At 40.4% G+C, this 10235-nt stretch overlaps 1 pseudogene across 1 annotated transcript; it reads left to right on the top strand.

The window, feature by feature from the left end:
* Positions 1–601: 601 nt before the first annotated feature.
* On the top strand, positions 602–1400 carry LOC306658387 (ribosomal protein uL24-like; annotated as a pseudogene). Its single transcript has one exon. The product of its transcript is annotated as a ribosomal protein uL24-like (transcript).
* Positions 1401–10235: the final 8835 nt, after the last annotated feature.

Genomic DNA, 10235 nt, shown 5'->3' with positions numbered 1-10235 from the left:
CAAAGAATAATGCTTTAATAAGTCTTAACCGGATAATGAGACATGCATAAATAAAGATTGATGGTGTAACTTTAGATCTGCATCTCCATCAGAGAGCAGCACTCCACCTGATCCCAGCTGTTTATCTTCAAAATCTGCCTGTGTGAATCTTTATTTTTGTAATCCCCCATCACCCCTCACTGGAACTTGCAAGTTTGGCTGCACTGGTCATGGCAAATGTCATAGCAATTTCTTTCAAATATGCACACAAACAGGAATCACTGCAGATATCCATTAGCAGAGGAATGTATGAACAAATGGTAAACTATCTATGCACTGTCATGTGAGGCTGAAGTGCACACAGGAAAAGCATGGAAAAACCTGAAAATAGTTACTAGAGGTGACACAAAAAGAGTAGGTGCATACTCTATGCTTATATCTTTTTGTAATACAAAATGCAAATTAATAAAAATGACAGAAAGAAGATGCATACAGGCTTACCTAGCTCCTTTAACATTCTTCAGAGAAACTCTGTTCTTATCTCCTCAGAATGGAGAATTTAACCATAGATGAGTCAGGAACTGCTGAGTCAGGAGACAAACAATATGGTTAACTCCTGGAACAGAAAGGAAGCCTTAGTCACCATGCTTTATAAAGTATGTGGACAGGTACAAAATGTGTGTACATTAGTGATAGAAATCATTCAAAATAATGCATATCTACTCAGGAATATAGAGAACAACCTAAAAATCCTTTCATAAAAAAAGAAAATGGACACACCCGGGCTGGCCGTGCTGCTAGATGGCCACCATGAAGTTCAACCCCTTCGTGACCTCGGACCGAAGCAAAAACCGCAAACACCACTTCAATGCCCCCTCGCACGTTCGCAGGAAGATCATGTCTTCCTCGCTTTCCAAAGAGCTGCGGCAGAAGTACAAGGTCCACTCCATGCCCATCCGCAAGGACGACGAGGTTCAGGTGGTTCAAGGACATTACAAAGGTCAGCAAATCGGCAAGGTAGTTCAGGTGTACACAAAGAAATACGTCATCTACATTGAGCGGGTGCAGCGCCAGAAGGCTAATGGCACAACCGTCCACGTGGGTATCCACCCGAGCAAGGTAGTTATCACCAGGCTAAAATTGGATAAAGATAGGAAAAAAATCTTGAACGCAAAGCCAAGTCTCAGGAAGTTGGAAAAGAGAGAGGCAAATACAAGGAAGAGCTCATTGAGAAGAGGCAGGGGTGAGGGCAGCCCTCATCAACCACGGTTCAACTGGAAATGTCTGGTGTGTGCTTCTCTGGGACTTTTCAAGGTCTCTGGAATGTTCCATTGCCCTCTGGTTTTGTTATCCATCTGTGCTCTGTAAATCTGCTTTTGTAATTTTGATTAATAATTTTTTGAATAAAAATTGGAACTGTTTCCTAAAAAAAAAAAAAAAAAAAAAAAAGAAAGAAAGAAAATGAAAGACAGCACAATGGGGCAATTTGGTTTACCCAGGCATCCCAGAGTCAGAACAGTTACATTTCCCTGGGATCTTTGCCCAGGAGCCAAATTTTTACAAATCTTTTCACCCCACCCAAGACTTCACCAAATTCTGTAGCCCTTGTCTCTAAACTCCTAACAAAATGAATCCTCTTTTCTTTAGGTGAGATCACAAGGGCCCGCACAGGCTCAAAGGGCAATAAAGGACCAACCATCTGTGTGCATGTCAGCCACCTGTTTGGAGGCCCAGGCAGAGGCAGCTTTCAGACTCTGACAAGGCACTTGCTACTCAGCATGTAGTAAACACAGGTTGCTGCAGGGATGGACACACAATTCATGAAAACTCTCCAGGGCTTCAGTAGCAGCCATGTGCACAACACCCAGGGGAGAAGTTCCCACATGAACCATGATGAGCAGGTCAACAAAAAACTCCAGCCGGAGCAAAAAAGAATGGCGGCCCAGGGCAGCATGCCCCGGAAGAAGCCTGATCACAAACCATTGTTTTGGACTCCCTTTTAATACTTCCCAATTTCTTCTACCTTGATAAATTTCTATCTCCTTCATTTTTTTTTTTTTTTTTTTTTTTTCAATCTATTTGAAACCCTTTCCTAGGAGGCATTTTTCAGTATCTGGCCCTTAGTGTGAGAAAAAAGGAAGTAGCCTAACCTTTCAGCAGCTGGCCTATCTATCATTTGCCTGCTGAGCCAGGACCAAGTTTGACACTCAGAGCCATGCCCTAAAGTCCAAGCAAAGCATAAACAATTTCATGGAGCATCAACATGCACCAAATTCAATGTGAAATGAGTAATCAGGACCAAAAATAAAGTCTGATCTGTAACCATGCCTGAACACAGATAAAAGTTGGATATAGATTAATTCACAGAAGTGACCAAACATCTCCTACCGGATGAACTTAATTGACTGCTGTGTCTCCCCCAGTTAACATTCACCTTACTCGTCTTCCCTTTTCTGGATAAGATATATCACCACCACCATAGAATTCCCTGCTTCCTGACAAAATCCACTCTAGAGGAGAGCCCCTCTCCTCTATCCTTAAAATGTCCCTCAAGCTCCCAATCTTTTTAACACAGTTTACAAAAAGGGATCCCAGTGTTCCCCTGCTGTTTTGTCTGACTCCTATTCACTACTACACCAAAGTTGTGTTAAACTTCACAACTTTGATTGTATGCTTCATTTTGATTTTGGTTTTGTCTGAAGGGCCCTGACAGGATGCATGAAAACAGAAATTTATGCAGGATGAAATTTTGCCAGGGAAATTCAGGAATGAGTTACTAAATGTAGTAAGAACTGAGCTGGACCTAAAAAATGAGAAGAATCCTTGGCCACATAAAAGCATAAGCATAAGTTCATTTCAGAGGTAAAGTTCTAGTCAGGGCCAGGCATCAAGGGCTACAGCAGGTCCAGTGGTTATTCTGACTGAAAAGATTGTTCTTTGTATGGACTGACCCCTGCACTACTCAGCACATATCCAATGGGGTCCAGCCAATGTTATCATGAGAACCAAACTTGATATTGTTACCACCTGCACAAAGTGAAGGGACAATGCTTTCACAGCGGCTGACATGTTCAGATCTGCAATGTCACAACATAGATGGATGCAGCAGGGCCCCGCAGCAATTTGCCCCTTTTATCTCTAAGGGTCCCTGGAGAGGCATCTCAAGGATATGGGGGAAAGGAAGGATGTCACAGGAGGTGCTAAGGATTTTAGATCGCCAATCCTGCCTTCAATTAAGTATATTCACTTGTAAATGTTTTCTTTGGAAATATTTGAGGGCTACGAAAAAAACAACAAATTCTATATATAAAATGATTACTTCAAAAACAACACAGAGGGCTGATATCAGAGTGAAACAGAACAATGAGGGAGTTCCAGGAGAATTCACGAAACCCTGGACTTAGGAACCAGACTCTGAGGATAAAGAGAGGAGCTAGACCTGATGGGAACACCAGGTGAATTTGAAGAGCTTGAGTGACCAGGCACTAAGTGGGAGGCTCCCTTCTCCAGGCACTAAGAGGGAGGGTCCCTTCCCCAGCTCTCCTGCAAGACCTCTGGCACTCACTGGGGCTCCAGCACTGGACAAGGAGCTCCTGGCTCCAGGGAGCTCGTTCGGTGCTCACCAGGCGGCTGACAAGGCGCTGAGTGAGTCCAGGGGTCAGGGAACTGCCACGCAGCGAGTCCACAACCGCTCTCTGCGCACGTGCGGGTCCGTTGCCAGACTCGGCCAATCAGCGCTCAGCCCCACCAGCAGGACCAACGGGCGGGTCCATTTGCTCCCCATTCAAAATCGTGGAAGTGCAGCATGGATGCTCTTGACTTGTTAAGCCAGAGCAGAGCCAGAGAGAAAGGGAAGAGTTCAGGAAAGGACTCCGTTACCAATGCTTTCATCAGCAGTTCTACTCTTTGGGACTGAGGTGGGATCTTCAGAGACCCCTCGTGGCTGAGGATTGCTCACCTTCAACTCTCTCCTTGATTTACTAAAGTAAAATTCATGTGTCATAGACACCATCTGTCCATTTTGAAGTCTACGATCCAGTGTGACTTAGTAAACTTATAATTTCGGAAAACCACCACCACCATCTAGTCAAAATATTCTCACCATCTCAAATGGAAACCTCATGCGTACCCAGTAAACGTCACTGCCACCCCCTGACACCAAGTCACTGTTAATCACTAATCTGCTTGCTGTCTCTACAGATTTGCCTGTTCTGGATACTTCATATAAATGAAATCATGCAATATATGCCCCTGTGCCTGGCTTCTTTCTCTTTGCATAATGTTTTCAAGGTTCATCCATGTTGTAGTTTCTGTCAGATCCTCTTCCTTTTAGGACTGAATAATATTCCATTATATTTAAAAGCTATAGTAATTCAACCATCCATGAGGTCACATTATCTGCCATGTCTACATGTGTGTTGTATGAACAGCCATTTTAATAATTTTTGATGTATGCACATAGAAGTTGAATTGCTGGGTCTAAGGTAAGTATAGATTTGTCTTGTTGAGGATTGCCAAATTGGTTTCCACAGTGGCTGCAGCATTTTATAATTCTATCAGGCATGTATGAGGGTTCTGATTTTTCCACATCCATGTCAACACTAGTTAATTTATGGGTTCCTTTTTTAAACTATTATTCCATCCATCTTAGTGGGTGAGAGGTAGTATTTCAATGTGGTTGTGATTTGCATTTCCCTAGTGACATGAGCATCTTTTCACATGTTGTTGGCCATTTTATATCTTCTTTGGAGAAATGTCAGGTTTACTACATCATGTACAACCAGAAGAATGAGAAGTTATGACCAATTTATGTATGATGTGTCAAAATGCATTCTACTGTCATGTATAATTAATTAGAATAAAAATTTTTTTAAAAGTCTAGCTCATTCATTTGTCCATTTTTATTTGTGTTGTCTATTCTTTGTTATGACTTCTAAGTGAACATATCCTGAATATTTTATTGTCTTCATATTACAACACAAGGTGAAGCTAAGAACTGCATCACTTGCTCATTTCTTATCCCCTCCAGTTCAAAACGCTTGCATCTCTTAGGAGCCAGCATTTTTTGAGATCTGCAGCTGGGCTTGGCCCTCACAAGCCTCAGCACAATCTTCTTTGTAGTTTTAGCCTTCTCCCAGAAAAGCAGTGTGGTCTGTCCACCATAGCCACTCTGTTTCCCATCATAACTCTGTTACCTGTGCATACAGAGAATTCTTGCCCTTCTTACATGTCACTCATGGGTTGGTGCTTGCCACACTTACAGGAAGTCTACAGAGACTTGGGAACGTTCATGTCTGGGAGCACAAATGACATGGAAAGCAAGGTTCTTCATACATTCTGAATACTACACCCTCAGCTAGATGAATGGTCATCAATTTCTCCCAGTCCGTAGATTTCTTCTCACCCTCCTTGATAGTGTGTTTTGATGCACAAAATTTTCATTTTCATGAGGTCCAATTTGCTTTCTCTTCTACTGCTTGTGCCTTTTGTGTAAGATCTGAGAAACCATAGCCTACGCCTCAGTCAAGAAGATGTGTTCCTATGTTTTCTTCTAAGAGATTTACCACTTAAGACCTTACATTTAGGTCTTTGATCCACTTGGCCTTGATTTGTTGTATCAGGTGAAGCAAGGGTCCCAAAACCTTATCTCACACATGGATACTTATTTCCCTGGAAACATTTATTAAAAACACTATTCTTTCTTTTCTGAGCACTCTTGGAATAACCTTGGAAATATCAATTCAACATAGAGTCTTTCCATGGGGCAATCCAAGATGGTGGACTAGAGGGTGACTGCATCTCCTGTCACTGCAGAACCCAGGATTCAAGAAGGGGAGGCACTGAGGGACTCGGACTAAAATTGAGCCACGGGGTGAGTCTCCCCCACCGGGTGAAGTTCTGCCTGGTAGCAGGCCCAGATGGGGTGGCTTTTCAGAGCAGGGCGGGGCACCTAGAGTCTTCACCAGGTAGCCCTGCTCCCTCCTGCGGCAGGCTCCTTCCACACGGCCAGGTTCTCAGAGCAGGCCCCCCAGTGAGAGCCTTTCTGCACAAAACCAGCTCCAAGTCCCAGAGCCAGCGGTGAGCTCTGGCCCGCAGGCAGCTTCAGAGACCAGGACAGGGCAGCCAGGGACTTCCCCAAGCGGCCCTGCTCCCTCTGGCAGCAGGCTCCTTTTACGGCCAGCTTCTCGGAGCAGACTGCCCAGTGAAAGCCTTTCTGCACAGAACCAGCTCCAAGCCCTGGAACCAGTAGCGGACTAGGGGCAGCTTTCTTCGGAAGCACTGCATTATCAAGTTCCTCCAAGACTTCAGGCTACTGAAGGCTGGGAAGTGATATACTGGAAATCTACAGGGACACTATAAGCCAATAGAGGAAATCTGCAATATCTCAGAGTTCCACTGACATCTGACCAATATGAGAAAACAACGGAAGAAAAAGTCCCAAACAAACCTAGATACTATATCAATAAAACCCAATGACAGCACAGCAGAAGAAACGTCAGAAAGGGAGTTCAGAATGTACATAATTAAAACAATCAGGGAAGCAAACGAGGAGATGAAAGAGCAAATGCAGGCATTGAGGGAGGAGATAAAAGAGCAAATACAGGCATTAAATGATCACACCAATCAACAGTTAAAAGAGCAAATATGGGAAGCAAAAGATCATTTCAATAAAGAGTTAGAGATACTAGAAAAAAACAAACAAACAGAAATCCTTGGAATGAAGGAAACAATAAACCAAGTTAAAAACTCTATAGAAAGCATAACCAATAGGATAGAACACCTGGAAGACAGAACCTCAGACATTGAAGACAAAATATTTAATCTTGAAAACAAACTTGACCAAACAGAGAAGATGGTAAGAAATCATGAACAGAATCTACAAGAATTATGGGATATCATGAAATGGCCAAATTTAAGAATTATTGGGATTGAGGAAGGCTTATAGAAACAAACCAAAGGAATGAACAATCTATTCAATGAAATAATATCAGAAAATTTCCCAAATCTGAAGAATGAAATGGAAAACCAGGTACAAGAGGCTTATAGGACTCCAAATATACAAAATTACAACAGATCCACACCAAGGCACATTATTATGAAAATACCTAACATACCAAATAAAGAAAGAATTTTAAAGGCCACAAGAGGAAAAGAATCAAATCACATTCAGGGGGAATCCAATTAGAATATCAGCAGATTTTTCAATCCAGACCCTGAAAGCTAGAATGGCCTGGAACAACATTTACCAAGCCCTGAAAGAAAACGGATGCCAACCAAGAATCTTATACCCAGCAAAACTTACTTTCAGATTTGACAATGAAATAAGATCCTTCCATGATGAACAAAAGCTAAAGGAACTTACAAAAAGAAAGCCAGCATTACAGAGCATTCTCAGCAAAATATTCCATGAGGAAGAGATGAATAACAACGATGCAAATCAGCAACAGGAGGAACTAGCCTAAAGGAATAGCCAAATAAAGGAGAAACCAAATCATGTCAAAAAACAAAAATGAGTCAAATGACTGGGAATACAAATCATATCACAATAATAACCCTGAATGTTAATGGCCTGAACTCATCAATCAAAAGACATAGACTGGCAGATTGGATTAAAAAGAAAAATCCAACAATATGCTGCCTGCAAGAGACTCACCTCATAGAAAGAGATACCCATACTCATAGGAAAGGATGGGAAAAAACATACCGTGCACATGGACACAGCAGAAAAGCTGGAGTATCCATCCTCATTTCAGATAATGTGGACTTCAAGCCAAAACTAGTCAGAAGGGATAAAGAAGGACATTATATGCTGCTTAAGGGAAGCATAAATCAGCAAGACATAACAATCATAAATATCTATGCCCCGAACATTGGCTCATCCATGTACGTCAAACAAATCCTTCTCAATTCCAGAAGTCAAATAGACCACAACACAATACTAGGCGATTTTAACACACCTCTCTTACCACTGGATAGATCCTCCAAACAAAAATTGAATAAAGAAACCATAGATCTCATTAACACAATCAACAATTTAGACTTAAATTATATAGAATATATAGAATATACCATCTTATATAGAATATACCATCCAACAAAGAACGAATACACTTTCTTCTCAGCAGCACATGGATCCTTCTCTAAAATAGACCATATTTTATGCCACAAATCTACTGTTAGCAAATACAAGAAGATAGAGATACTACCTTGTATTCTATCACATGATAATGGATTGAAATTAGAAATAAATGACAGAATAAAAAACAGAAACTTCTCCAATACCTGGAGATTAAATAATATGCTATTATATGATGAATGGATAACAGAAGACATCAGGAGGGAAATAAAAAAATTCTTAGAAGTAAACGAGAACAAAGACACATCATATCAAAACCTCTGGGACACTATGAAAGCAGTACTTAGAGGAAGATTTATTTCATGGGGTGCATTCAAAAAAAGAAGTAGAAATCAACAAATAAACGACTTAACACTACAGCTCAAAGCCCTAGAAAAAGAAGAGCAGACCAACACCAAAATTAGTAGAAGACAGGAAATAGTTAAAATCAGAGCCGAAATCAACGAAATTGAAACAAAAGAAACAATCGGAAAAATTAACAAAATAAATAGTTGGTTCTTTGAAAAAACAAAATTGATAAACCCTTAGCCACACTAACAAAGAGAAAGAGGGAGAAAACTCAAATTACTAAAATTCGGAATGAACAAGGAAATATCACAACGGACACGAGTGAAATACAAAACATAATTAGAAGCTATTTTGAAAATCTATATTCCAACAAAACAGAAAACCTCAAAGACATCAACAAGTTTCTAGAGATATATGAATTACCTAAACTGAACGAGGAGGATATACACAACTTAAATAAATCAATTTCAAGCAATGAAATAGAAGAGGTCATCAAAAGCCTACCAACAAAGAAAAGTCTGGGACCAGATGGGTTCTCAGCTGAGTTCTACAAAACCTTTAAAGAGCTCATTCCAATACTCCTCAAAGTATTCCATGAAATAGAAGAGGAGGGAACCCTCCCAAACTCATTCTATGAAGCCAATATCACCCTGATACCTAAACCAGACAGAGACACATCAAGGAAAGAAAATTTCAGACCAATATCCTTAATGAACATCGATGCAAAAATTCTCAACAAAATTTTAGCAAATCACATACAAAAATATATTAAAAAGATAATGCACCACGATCAAGTGGGTTTTATCCCAGGGATGCAAGGTTGGTTCAACATCCAGAAATCAATAAATGTCATTCACCATACCAACAGACTAAAAGTTAAGAATCAATAGATGCAGAAAAAGCATTTGATAAAATACAGCATCCCTTCATGCTCAAAACACTAGAAAAAATAGGGATAGTGGGAACATTCCTTAACATTGTAAAGGCCATCTACGCTAAGCCCATGGCTAATATCATTCTAAATGGTGAAAAACTGAAAGCATTCCCCCTAAAAACTGGAACAAGGCAGGGATGCCCTTTTTCACCACTTCTATTCAACATCGTCCTTGAAACCCTAGCCAGAGCAATTAGAGAAACCAAAGAAATTAAAGGGATACGAATTGGAAAAGAAGAACTCAAACTATCCCTTTTCGCTGATGACATGATTATATATTTAAAGGAACCTGGAAATTCCATTAGAAAACTCTTAGAGCTCATAAGTGAATTCAGTAAAGTAGCAGGTTACAAGATTAATGCTCATAAATCCAATGCATTTTTATTCATAAGTGATGAGTCTTCAGAAAGAGAAGTTAGGGAAACTACCCTATTCACAATAGCATCGAAAAAAATAAAATACTTGGGAATCAATCTCACAAAAGAGGTAAAACACCTCTACAATGAGAACTACAGAACATGAAAGAAAGAAATTAAAGAAAACTTTAGAAGATGGAAAGACCTCCCATGTTCTTGGATAGGCAGAATTAATATTGTCAAAATGGCCATACTACCTAAAGTGCTATACAGATTCAATGCAATTCTAATTAAAATCCCAATGATGTACCTTACAGAAATACAGCAAGCAATTATGAAATTCATCTGGAAGAATAAAAAGCCAGAATAGCTAAAGCAATCCTCAGTAGAAAGTGTGAAGCAGGGGGTATCGCAATACCAGATCTTCAACCTTATTACGAAGCAATAGTAACAAAAACGGCATGGTATTGGTACCAAAATAGACAGGTAGATCAATGGTACAGAATAGAGGACATGGACACAAACCCAAATAAATACAATT

The sequence above is a fragment of the Sciurus vulgaris genome (genome assembly GCF_902686455.1).
Source record: "Sciurus vulgaris genome assembly, chromosome: 3".
NCBI lineage: Eukaryota > Metazoa > Chordata > Mammalia > Rodentia > Sciuridae > Sciurus > Sciurus vulgaris.
Note: the sequence above shows the minus strand (reverse complement) of the source record. Positions and strands in the feature narration are given on the sequence as shown.